This window comes from Pseudorca crassidens, chromosome 9 (assembly GCF_039906515.1).
Source record: "Pseudorca crassidens isolate mPseCra1 chromosome 9, mPseCra1.hap1, whole genome shotgun sequence".
NCBI classification, from domain to species: Eukaryota; Metazoa; Chordata; class Mammalia; order Artiodactyla; family Delphinidae; genus Pseudorca; species Pseudorca crassidens.
This window is the reverse complement of record NC_090304.1, coordinates 79,425,729-79,438,155: the sequence shown is the minus strand read 5'-3', so window position 1 is coordinate 79,438,155 and position 12,427 is coordinate 79,425,729.

The following is a 12,427-nucleotide window of genomic DNA, read 5'->3' as shown; positions in this document are numbered from 1 at the left end:
TGAGTCTCTCAACATATAATGGCCAAGATATGAAGTTTGGTTATCAGACAGAGTATAAGAAGTGGACTTCTGAAGAACATTCGTGAAAACACACCATTGGTTTTTCCAAACGTGTTCTTTGATTTTAGGCCTCCTTCTTCTCTTGGAGTAAGACAGATCTTTAAAATAAATGTTGGCAGAGACTGGGTAGCTTTTCTCCAGATGTGCATAATACAGATACTCTATCAGACCATCTACTTATATCATGACCCCAGGAAAGTTCTTGAATCTCTTTGAGTCTCAGTTTCTTCATTCATCAAGTAGAGAAATAATGCCCACCAGACAGGGTTATTTTAAGAACTCAAGAACTAATGCTTATCGAGTGCTTACTATGTTTCAGGCCCCATACTATGCGTTATACATGCACTAACTCATTTAACCTCACACTAACCCAAGGGATTAGAGACTGTTATTACCACCCCAGTTTATAGATGTGGAAGCTCAGGTGTAGGGAACATAGGAAGTTGCCCAGGTTATACCTCGTGAGTGAGAGAGCCGGGCTCAAAGAGAGACAGCCTGAGCCTGAGACCCACACTCTTGATCCCCGGCCCCAGTTCCTTGAACCTATGAAGTGCTCAACTGTGGTTGTGCTGTCTCCTCTTGGACCTCTTCTTGACATCTTCGTCTTCTATTTCATCAGAAGTTATATGGGAGATGCTGCAACTCTAGAACAATGTGAAAATGTCCTATGTGATTTTTCCATAAGTGCAAGACTTCTAAATATATTGCAGTATCAATTCTTAACAGTATTTCAAATGTTGGACCCAGATCCAGTTACCTCTGTTCCTGTATTCCTGTTCTGATCAAAAAATCAGAATTGCATTAGTTATATCACCAATGGAGCAGAATTGATGTTTCAGCTGCATAGGTCCAGACAATTTATTTACTTTTCCAGTAGACTGCCTCATTTATTCAGTCAAATACAGAAATACTCTCATAATATAATTTTATAAATAACAGAAAATGTATTCTTATATGCCCAAACATTTTTTTTTTTTTTTTTTTTTTTGCGGTACGCGGGCCTCTCACCCTGTGGCCTCTCCCGTTGTGGAGCACAGGCTCCGGACGCGCAGACTCAGCAGCCATGGCCCACGGGCCCAGCCGCTCCGCGCCACGTGGAATCTTCCCAGACAGGGGCCCGAACCCGTGTGCCCTGCATCGGCAGGCAGACTCTCAACCACTGTGCCACCAGGGAAGCCCTGCCCAAACTTATTTTTTAAATTAAAACATTTTCTGCAGAAATATTTGTAACATGTATTATATATGTTCCTTCTGTAAGTTAGAATCTCATGGTTAATATTTTAATTTCTTGATTAATGAAGGTACATATGTACATTGAACTATACAAAATACAGTATTGCTCCAAAGCCAGCTAAGATGTGTACAACTAGTTTCCCCTTAAATGGAGATGCATCTTTGTATCCTTTTGTCATTTGTTTTGGAGAGTTTGTATCTTCTCTGTTAACATCACCTTATAGGATATCTATTCTCATTTCCTTAGTGCATTTGCTTCTACAAAATTCCTACCTGCATCCATGTCTTCTTATGATGGCTAAACTGAGAAAGCTAACGAACAACTTAGTCAGCATCTGGTGTTAATGTAAGAGCAAATAGGTAAAGAGTATCAGCCTAATGGGTCCTTTTATAGGTAAGTTTCATAAGCATTTAGTGCATGGATTCAGGTAGCTTATATACTCACCAGGTAATTTGCCTTGTTTCACGGATCTTCCCAGTGTTCTAGACAGTTAAGACGGCCAGGTGAGTGACCCCCAGATAAAAGAGGATTTGCTGTATTTGTCTTTTACTATTAATGTACCCCAAAGTGGATAATCGTTGTGCAGCAGCTCCATTTACTTGTCTATACAAGCTAAATGCTCTATCGTAATTATCCTTCAAAACAAGTACCTACATCTGATGAGTGGCCTACACAAGTGACACTGAAGGGGTACAATTCTCATTCCTCTGATGCATCTGTCAGTGACAATCATCTTTCTGAGAATGATGGATGATACAAACAGTGGACTCCAAAAAGACCCCTGAGCTTTCAGTGGTCCTGACACTTTAACTAAAATAGGAAGCTCTTTGCTCAGAAGGAGAATTGACTCAGTGTTGGATCCAAGCTAAAAATGGCTGGGCTGTAACAGGTGATTTTTGTGAGTTATGATGAAAAGTCACCAGAGTCTGAGCATCTGTGGACATAACTAAGATGACAAGAAGACAAACATTGAACTGAGGAGCTTGTTGCCACGTTAGTAAGGGATTCGATTAAAAACATCTTATCAAATTAAAAGTATTACAGAGGACCCAGTGAGTTCCGGAAAGCATGCTAGACACATCAATCACAGGAATGGAACAGCCCAGGCCTGGTCCCTGCAGGAAGGTGCTGTGGGAACAGAGACACGTTGCTCTGTAGGCACGAATCCCTGGGACGTTCTTGAAATTAGGCTGCATTTTCCCTGCCAAGCCGTTGAAAATGAACTTTAGGCTGTCGAGGCTTAACCGAGAAATATTTGTCTTTTTAACATTTTTAGAGAGGAGGCGATAATTTGTGAAATGATTGTTCGAAAACCTGATAATTTTTGCTGTTCTTGTTGTTGGCTCTCAAAATTATACCTTTCCCACACTGCCTGGCCACCTCCCTGTCCTCCAGAAGGAGTGGGTAAGAGTTTGGACATTTTTTTTCTGGTAATGACATTTTAAGGCTATTTGTCATCTCCTAGAATACTCTGCCCGTTTTTCTCTTCAGCTCTTCAAAGACGTTAGACCAGAATGTTAAAAGAGGTCAAAGATAGAATAGATTCTGAATTAGTGATTTTGATTCAGGCAGGGAAGTTCTTAAAAAGGGGGTGTCAAAAAGCATGTATGCTTTATAGTATGATGCCTAAAACAGGGGGCATCATACTATGGGGGCTGGAAATCCTAGAAGCTGTGTTATCAAGCACATGTGTAAATATTGCCAATGGTCAAGATTTCAGAGAAAACAAATTCAGTATCAGGTCGAAGAGCTTACATATTTATGATACCTTATGAAAGGGAAGACAACTTGAAGATGGTTTTATCACCAAGAAAATCATGAATCAGGAACAGTGGTCAATGTGTGTCTCTGTGTGAAATTGGACTATTTAGCTAAGTGTGTTGAAGTGCTGATGATCTAGGGTTTTAATTATGACATTTGATGTAGAATTCATTTACTCATTTTCCATTCAATTCAGCACGCGTTGAGCATCTAATGGGTACCAAGCATGAGTTAGACACTGAAGAATCACAGACAAATAAATATTTTCCCCACTCTCAAAATATTCACAATCTGAATGGTGAAAGATACAAAGAATATTTTTTCTTCATTGTACCCAGGCAGGAAAATATACAAGAGTTATGAAATCATAGAAAAAGAAGTCACTAACTGCTTTGTGAGAGTCCAGAGAAGGCTTTGCATGCTGAGTTGTCAAGTAAGACCTGGTGTGCATCAAGTTCAAGGGATGCCATGTACTCCCTGGATGTGTGGACAAAAGTGACAGGGTCTCTAGCCAGAAAAGTAGGCAGCAACTGGATTGAGTACACGTTTACCAAATGATAAAGTGTGGAAATTAATCTATCAAGATGGAGAGCTGTATAATTTTTCAAAGCACAAGAAGGAAATGATCCAGTTGTAAAGATCAGGCTGGCAGCAGAGAAAAGCATGGATTGGGGAAGAGCAGCGTTCAGAGGTGAGCAGTCCTTAACCACACAGACGGTAGGATGTGACGGCAACGTGCTAATGGAATGAAGGAGTCGGAGATTTCTGAAAAGTACCATACTTGATGACTAATTGGACTTGTGGGGAAATGGAGAGAGGGCCATCTAGGAAGTCTGATAGGCTTCGGTGTAAGTAACAGCATTAGCTGACGTAAGAACAGAGGAGAATGAAGGTAATGAAAACAATTTACATTTATTGATTGCTCGCTGGGATCAGACGTTATACCAACTCCTTTCCATGGATTATCTTATTTCGTCCAAATGATAACCCATGGAAGGAGGCAATATTAACATTCGCATTTGACACAGGAAAAACCAAGTTAGAAAAGTTAAGCAACGTTTACTGATCATACAACTGTTAAATGGCAGAAAGAGCAAAAAGATGCCTGCCTTTGTTCTGTAGTTACATGAAATCATAACGGCTAATACTGGACTTATCATTCTTCCCTTCTATCTCTCTCTTCACTGGAATAAAAACTTCTTAAGAAAAAGATCGTATCCCATATGGTGTGCATCTTTCTAATATCTAGTAAACGACTACTGCACAGTAGGTACAAAATAAGTTTATGCTTTGGGACATGATTAAACCTGGGATACAGAGCTGGTGGCACCACTGCCATAAACCACAATGTTATTACTTATTGGTAACTTTCCCTTAAATTCCTTATTCATTCATAATTCATATGACATAGAACACAGTCAAATACTGACAACTGCCTAGAAAGTGCCACGGAACCTCAAAAGAGCCCATGTTGTTTATCGAGCTACTGTCTCTGGGGTCCAAACCCAGCCCACACCTTGATGCTGGGTCTGGCCTATGAAAGGTCACTGTCCCTTTGCCAGCTGCTCCCCGGAGGTTCGGCCATGGGGGGTACAAGAGGAAGGCAGGAAGAAGAGGAGGGACTCACCCACCCTACTCTGCTTCCTTTTATGTCCGCGTCACCCGACAGTGGACAAGGGTTCTTCATCTGGGCAGCGATGGTTGGTTTCACCTTTCACTTTTCCCAACACCATCCAGTTGCCCCCGAGAAGGCCCGGGTCCCAGACACCCTTCTTCTATCCAAGCTTCCTCCGAGGGGCTTCTGGAATTCTCCCTCAATATCTCTGTGAGACCTCACTGTTCCCCTTTGCCTTTTAGTCTTCCAAGACCTGTATGACCAATTCCTTATATTAAAATTCTCTCTGCTAAAATAACTGGCTTCATTTCCATTTTCCTGACTAGATTGTGGCTGAAAGTGTCAGGTGTTTATTTCCCCCTTTAGAGCTGAAGGAGGGAACTTTCAAATTTTCTAGCAGAAAATTCTCCCAGGGAGGGTGTCAGGCTTCCCCTTCCCATCCATTTAGAGAGGGTTGCCTGGGTAACCCCTGCATAACAGGGTTGCAAATATCAAGAGAGGAGGCATCACCAATCAGGCCATTAAGGATCAGGTCTGTTGCTGCTCCTTCCTGAGCAAGTTTACTGCTCTCCTGTCCTGAACATCAGAGAAGAAGAGTTAAAGAGAAACTGGATCTTTTTCCTGACAATTTTTTATTATTACAATAGTAAATTTCCCTAGTTTGTTACTTTTGTGACTAGCTGTTCAACTCTGTCCTAAGTGATCTAATAGGAATTGGGCCCCAAAATGATTCCTGAGTCAAGGACTCTGGTTATAAGGAGATTGTATAAGCACAGATTTTTAAATTAATTTTCTTAAATATAATTGCTTCTATGATCGTTAATATTTTCCCCCCAAAAAAACAGAAAACCGGTCTGTTCCAAAATTTCAGAGAGCATCACACAGTGTGTCATGATTATCTGTTTTGTTTCAGCTAATCGGTAGTTCTTACCGTGTTTGGCACCAGCTGACAAATGGCAAGCCAGAATAAACTACTGTTTAAACGCCAGAAGAATCCCTTAAAGGGTTTTTAGCCTTTTAAAAAAAGAAAATCACCTTTGGTCCTGCTCCATAGGGCTGGGCATCTGAGTTGCTGCATCAGAGCATCTGTAGGCCTCATCCTGGGGGTTACTGGGTAGAGGCATGGGGGTTGGAGAAGAGGGAAAGCACTCAGAGTTGGCCATTTTCATGCATTTGGAGGATGAAGGGTCACATGAGTTGCATCACCACAGTTAGACTATAAGTCAGGCTATGTCAGGGGTTGCATACATATATACGCAAAGAAGAATCAATCCTCTCACTGGACTGAATGTCAATATTATGACACAGTGTGAGTGTGTTTTGTGTTTGGTAATTGCAATCATTGTTGCTTTTGTTGTCGTCATCCATTTACAATGCTTGGTGTCAGTCTATTTATCTCTTGTAAAAATAAAATACAGTGTGTGTGTGTGTGTATGTGTGTGTGTGTGTGTGTGTGTGTGTGTGACAAAAAAAAAGAAAAAAACAAAAAACACCATGCTTTGAGCCCCAACTCCAAAAAAAAAAAAAGAATCAATCCATCAATCCTCTCACTTTGCAGAATTTCTTAGGGTATGTATCAAATAAGTGTGCTTTTTTCAGTCACACAAAAACCAATTTGCTATTTTCACCTTCAAAATAGCTGCTTCAGTAACACTCTACCCTCTTTGAAAGGACATGTTGCTTTAGAGTAGAACAGTTACAGGCTCTGAAGCAAAACAGGTCTTTTTTATTTTTCACTGTTCACTAATTGTGCGATCTCACCCTCACTGTCCCCATCTGTAAAATAGATCTTAAGTGGAGTAAAAGAGAAGACTTATGTGAAGGTCAAGATTCACAGCAAGACATCAATAGATCAAAAATATTAGCTCCTCTCCTTCACTGTAAAACAGAAAATTAAAAATTCACGGTAGTATATGGAGGAATTTTTCAGTGCATTCAAGCTAAATAGGATTTAACTCTTACGTTATTCTCTTTTCTGTCCCCCTCAGCTTTATTGAGGTATAATTGACAAATAACTTTGCATATATTTAAAGTATTCAATGTGATGCTTTGAGATTTGTCTACACTGTGAAATGATTACCACAATCAAGTTAATTAACACACTCATCACCTCACACAGTTACCTTCTTTGCAGGGTGAGAACTCTTAAGATTTACTTTCTTAGCAAATTTCAAATATATAATAAAGTGTTGTTAGCTGTAGTCACCATGCTGTACACCAGATACTCAGAACTTATCAATCTTATAAAAAAGTTTGTTTCCTTTGACCAACCTCTCCCCATCTCCCCCACCCCCCAACCCCTGGCAGCCACCTGTCTACTGTCTGTTTCTATGAGCTCAACTTTTTAAAAAAATTCCACATATAAATGATACCCATAGAGTATTTGTCTTTATTTCACTTAGTACAATATCCTTCAGGTTCATCTGTGCTGTCTCAAATGGCAGGATTTCCTTTCTTTTTCATGGCTGAATAATATTCCATTATATTTGAATAAATATGGAAAATGTAGCATATATTTTATAGGAATTGTGTTGGTACTGTTTGTGTGAAGGACCAGGGGTAGGTATTTCAAAAATTCCTACAGGTCAAATACCAAAAGCTATTCAAAAGCGCCTTGTAAGTACGACAGCCTACACTTGCCAACACAGGTGGGACATTAATCCATGTTTATTGGCAGGACTATGGCACTCAGTTCACTTGGTTGAATGGTCACATTTCAAAAGTATTAGAAACTTGATTCAAGTGGTGAACAGGTCTTCCTCTGGTCCTTGATCATCAACCCCACTGTCTGGAAATGTTTCAGAATGCAAGGGAAGCACAAGAGGGATTTTTGTGACATTTCCTTTAGCAGATTATTGTTTCCAGAGCACCCAGCTCAGTGAAAGCTTACTCCAGGATAACGAGTTTCATGTGTACACATATTGGTAGCAGCCCCCTTCCCTCCCACACCTATCCCTGTATCACTCTAGACCCTGGATTGGGCACCATAGTGAAGCCAGCTGGCAGAGCTCAAGGATGCCAGCAGGGTAAGGGCACCCCCAGAACACAAGTTCATTTCTCTCATAAATAATAACCAAGGCAGGTTAATATCTGGCTTTTGTTCATCCAATAATCTACGATGCACTGAGTGATAAAAACCCTCGATGTTCAGGGCCCAGTGTGGTTTCATGTTTGGGCCATCCTGAGATGGTGAATCCCCACCCTATACAGTGTAATGAAACTTAGCTCTGAATGACCCTCCTGACACATCCCTTGAGTTTCTGTCTGTTCTGATCTGAACCTGCCCAGCAAATGGCCATGTGTTCATTTTCTTGCCTTTGAGCTCACCTTGCTGGTTGCACGAGCCTGACCAAGTAAGGCAGGCACTTTCTTGTTACATTCTTCTGGGAAACCTCCCCAGACCGACCGTGAGCACAGCCCCCTTCAAAGGGGCTTCGGACACACAGTGCTCTCCATCATGTGATGCTGCCAGCAGAGCTGCAGCCATGGGAAGAAGCAAGGTACCTGACCCAGAAATGGTCAATCCTTAGAACAGCCAACTGCCTATAGTCCAGTAACGCTGACAGCTGCTCAAAGCATCAATGGCATCCACTCTCACGGAGTTTGAATAAGAACCACACCAAAAAATGAGCAGTTCATAACCAGGGCAGAAACTAAAAGATTCCCACGGAGAAGATTTAAGCAGGAGCCCCATGAAGTGGGTCAGTATCACAGGCATCAGAATTAGGGCCCTGGGAAAGCTTCATCTCCGTTTTGCCTGTGGATGACAGAACAGCATGGATCCTGAATTTCCTCAAGGGTATGTCCCAGATAGGTAGCCAGCTACGTCTTCTCTGTTTTCCCGTATCGGTACAACACAGTTGTCTACATTACCTGAGAAATTCTGAGTTTGTCTCATTCTTGCAGCATTCTGGTCATGACCTTGTTTTTCCTCAGTCACAGTTCTCATGGTCCCCCAGCTGTTCCACATTCACTAAGTTTCCTAGAGTGAAAACCAGCTCACCCGTTCTTTCCTCCTGCAGTCTGTTCCCCTTTGGAGCTGCTTGCATTCAGCATGACCTGGACACCTGATCCTCCACCAGGAACTAGACACTTATCCAAGCTGCTCCTACATCACAGTGAATGTTGAAGGTGGGCTTTGAAGATCTCTGAGGTACTAATTCAGTTACCTCCAAATACCTGTAACACCTAGGGTCATTGCTTAGGTTCAACAGGAAGCCACCTACCAACTAATTCTTGGCGAAAGAGAAGACCCTCAAAATTACTGTGCCTGTCCATCTTTTTTGATGTCTAGATTTCCTTGGCCATTGATTGTTCCAGGCTACAACTTCATAAAGCGGAAAGGCCAGTGGACTAGGAGTCAGAAGAACCTGGTTCTAGAACCTGGATTTACCACATTATTAGGCATGGGGATAGATTTAATGTCGTTGGGTCTCAGATGTCTCATGTATAAATTGGGATTATAATGCTCGCTTCCACAGACCACTTATGGTGTAGAAGGAATAGCCAAACTAGCGCTACATGGCATTTCTTAAATATCGTGAACATAGATGCTTCATTTTCAAAATCTTCCCTAAAACCTATGGTGGGTTCCTTGAGTTTATGCTGTAAGATGTTAATATAAATTTCAGAGCTAGATACATATGTTACAGAACTATAGGAATATTATATTAAGAGCAGCTATTTTTTAAATGTCACTGTCTGCATTTAAGGGGTGACAATATAATTTACTTTAGTGGGAGGACTGATCCTTCATTTGCGAAAATACTTTAAGGGCCTTTGGTTATGTAAAGATCTTAAGTAACTGAGACAAGTGTAGAAGGAAATTGAAGAAAAAAGAGAGAGACTACCCTGAGCAATTATTTTACAGATCACTCTTTCCTGAGGGGTAGGAGCGGGAAGACACATCACTGTAGAGATTCTATTTTGGTCTTTAAAGATTTTCCTTTCTTCTTGGTAGATCTAAGAGAAGGTGTATGAGGGGCCTGGAACTAGGGAAAGAGCAAGGCCAGGAGTGGGATCTCTGTTCTGAGCCAGGAATCCAAGCAAGAGGCGGATGGCCAAGGGGAATGTCAGCCGTTGGGGACCCCTGTGGAAAGAACATGGTCAACAGATTTAGGTTTTTTGGGTTTTGTTTTTTAATTAATTTTTTTTTTTCTTTTTTTGTGATACGTGGGCCTCTCACTGTTGTGGCCTCTCCTGTTGCGGAGCACAGGCTCCGGATGCGCAGGCTCAGTGGTCATGGCTCACGGGCCCAGCCGCTCCGCGGCATGTGGGATCTTCCCCGACTGGGGCACAAACCCATGTCCCCTGCATCGGCAGGCGGACTCTCAACCACTGTGCCACCAGGGAAGCCCTGTTTTTTAATTTTTAAAGCCAGCTACTAAGTACAGTTTCGTTAACCTTTGTAGCTCCTCTGCATTGCTGAGCAGAATGAGAAGATAGGTCTGCATCCACACTTGTGATGAGGTCACAGGAAAGAGCATCTTTCCTTCCCACCAGGCATCCCTGAGGCCCCTGGAGAAGGTGGCAGGTCACCCAGGTGCAGGCGGTGATCAGAGGTAAGCAAACAGGATTGAAGCAAGGAGCTCATGCACAGAACAAAATGTGACCAGTGGAAGGTGAAACCTACAGATTCAAAACCCAGTAGGGGAATTCCCTGGCGATCCAGTGGTTAGGATTCGGCACTTTCACTGCAGTGGGCTCGGGTTCGACCCCTGGTCTGGGAACTAAGATTCCATAAGTCATGCAGCGAGGCAAAAAAATAAAAAAAATAACTGGTAGTTTTCAGAAAATCAGCAGGAGGGGCCCCATTACCAAACTCAAGTGTTTCACTGAACATGAATACATCCCAGAGGTCCTGGGGATCCAGCAGACCTGGGACCTCTTTGTACATCCCCAGAGGTGGAAGTCTTACCATGAAGACAAGGCAATGCAATGTCCTTTGAGAAGCTGGCTTTGAGCCCTGTGGCCTTGGGTAAGGTGCTTACATTCGGGGGCTCAATTTCCTCAGCTGCTAAGTTCCTGCAGGGCTTCTGTGAGAGGCAGAGAGCACACCTGTCAAATGCTTGGACATGGTTAGCAAATGGTAAGCACTTTGGGTATATGCAGAGGCATGCAAGTCCCATGCCAGCTGTAGGTGACGGCAATTCACGGAGGCAGACACTGAGAGTTTATTTTGAGACACACTTACGCTTGAAACACAGGCTTCCGGAGGGCAATGCCTGGCACACCGAGATTGTGTTGAGGGCCTTAGACACCACAGCATTCACTATTGAACAGCCAAGCTCTTTCCACACTACCTAGCAATTTATTTCTGGGTTAATATGAGGTGATGGTTTCAACCTGTAAATCCCATTAAGTTTGAATCCTGGTTACGTCAAGGTAGTGCATAAGAAACAAGGTTGTCATGGCAATGTACATCTGAGACTCACAGGTGATCATAGACCCTAGCTCTGAGGCTCAAGGGACAGTATATTTTCCATGCTTCATTTTTCATACTGGAATTCTCTTCCCCTTCCAACATCCAAAGACTCGATTGCTGGAATCTCTGTGGGGCAGAGATTGACTTTTTACATTGTTTGAATAATGCTCTGAGGTGGTAATTACAAATCTAATAGATACATTTTTATATTGGGAAATTTTATATTGGAAAATTCTATGTATCTGAGAGCTTTTAGTAATGACTATTTTTTAATCTAATAGTTTGAGGTAAACATAGGGATAACCTTCAAGCATATTCCCCTTGATAAATGTGTGATATCAACTCTGCACTGTTCTAAATAAAACCCCTTCGTTATCTAGTTTGAGGCTATATTTTCAACATTCAGCAAATAAAACGTACCTCTCACACTTGAGACCTCTCTCACTGAATTTAGCTCAGGTACATATTTCAGATTCCTCTTTGTGACACGATTACTTATATTATTGTAAGGCACACAAATGGCCCAAACTGTTTGAATTGTGACTTCTATACAAATAGGAAGATCACTTTGTCATGAGACCTTTCAGAGAGGTTAGAGGTTCTAAACTACTTACCCTGTTGGCCCAGAGTGTGGTAGCAAAAGAATTATTTGCTTTTACAGGCCAGTCTGGCTGTTTCCAGTACCCTTTTTGACAGCTTTGCTTGTTTTCCTACATTTATTGTTTTCGAAGAGCTCAGGTTTTTAGATGCAGGAACAGAACTACTGGCTTTTAGAAGATCGGCAGACTTCAAGATTCATCTACTGACATGAGGGCAGAGACGCCATGATTGCTGCCTGGTTCCAAAATTTTCTTGATCTTTCTGCTTTCAAGCACCACTTACCACTTTATGTAAGAAAATGCTTCTTCTTGAGGAGTATATTATTAATATGTCCAAGGGTATAAGATGACCTTCGGCCGTATCTACATGTTCTTACATACATTGCCTAGAAATTCATTTAAAATGAAAATCGTTAGGTTCTGTCAGCCTCTTTATAATTATCAACCCCAACTGAGAAAAAAACATGGAAAAGGGCTTCCCTGGTGGCGCAGTGGTTGAGAGTCCGCCTGCCGATGCAGGGGACACGGGTTCGTGCCCCGGTCTGGGAAGATCCCACGTGCCGCAGAGCGGCTGGGCCTGTGAGCCATGGCCGCTGAGCCTGCGCATCCGGAGCCTGTGCTCCGCAACGGGAGAGGCCACAGCGGTGAGAGGCCCACCTACCGCAAAAAACAAACAAACAAACAAAAAAAACATGGAAAATGTTACTGCATGATTATAAACATAATTTAGAAAG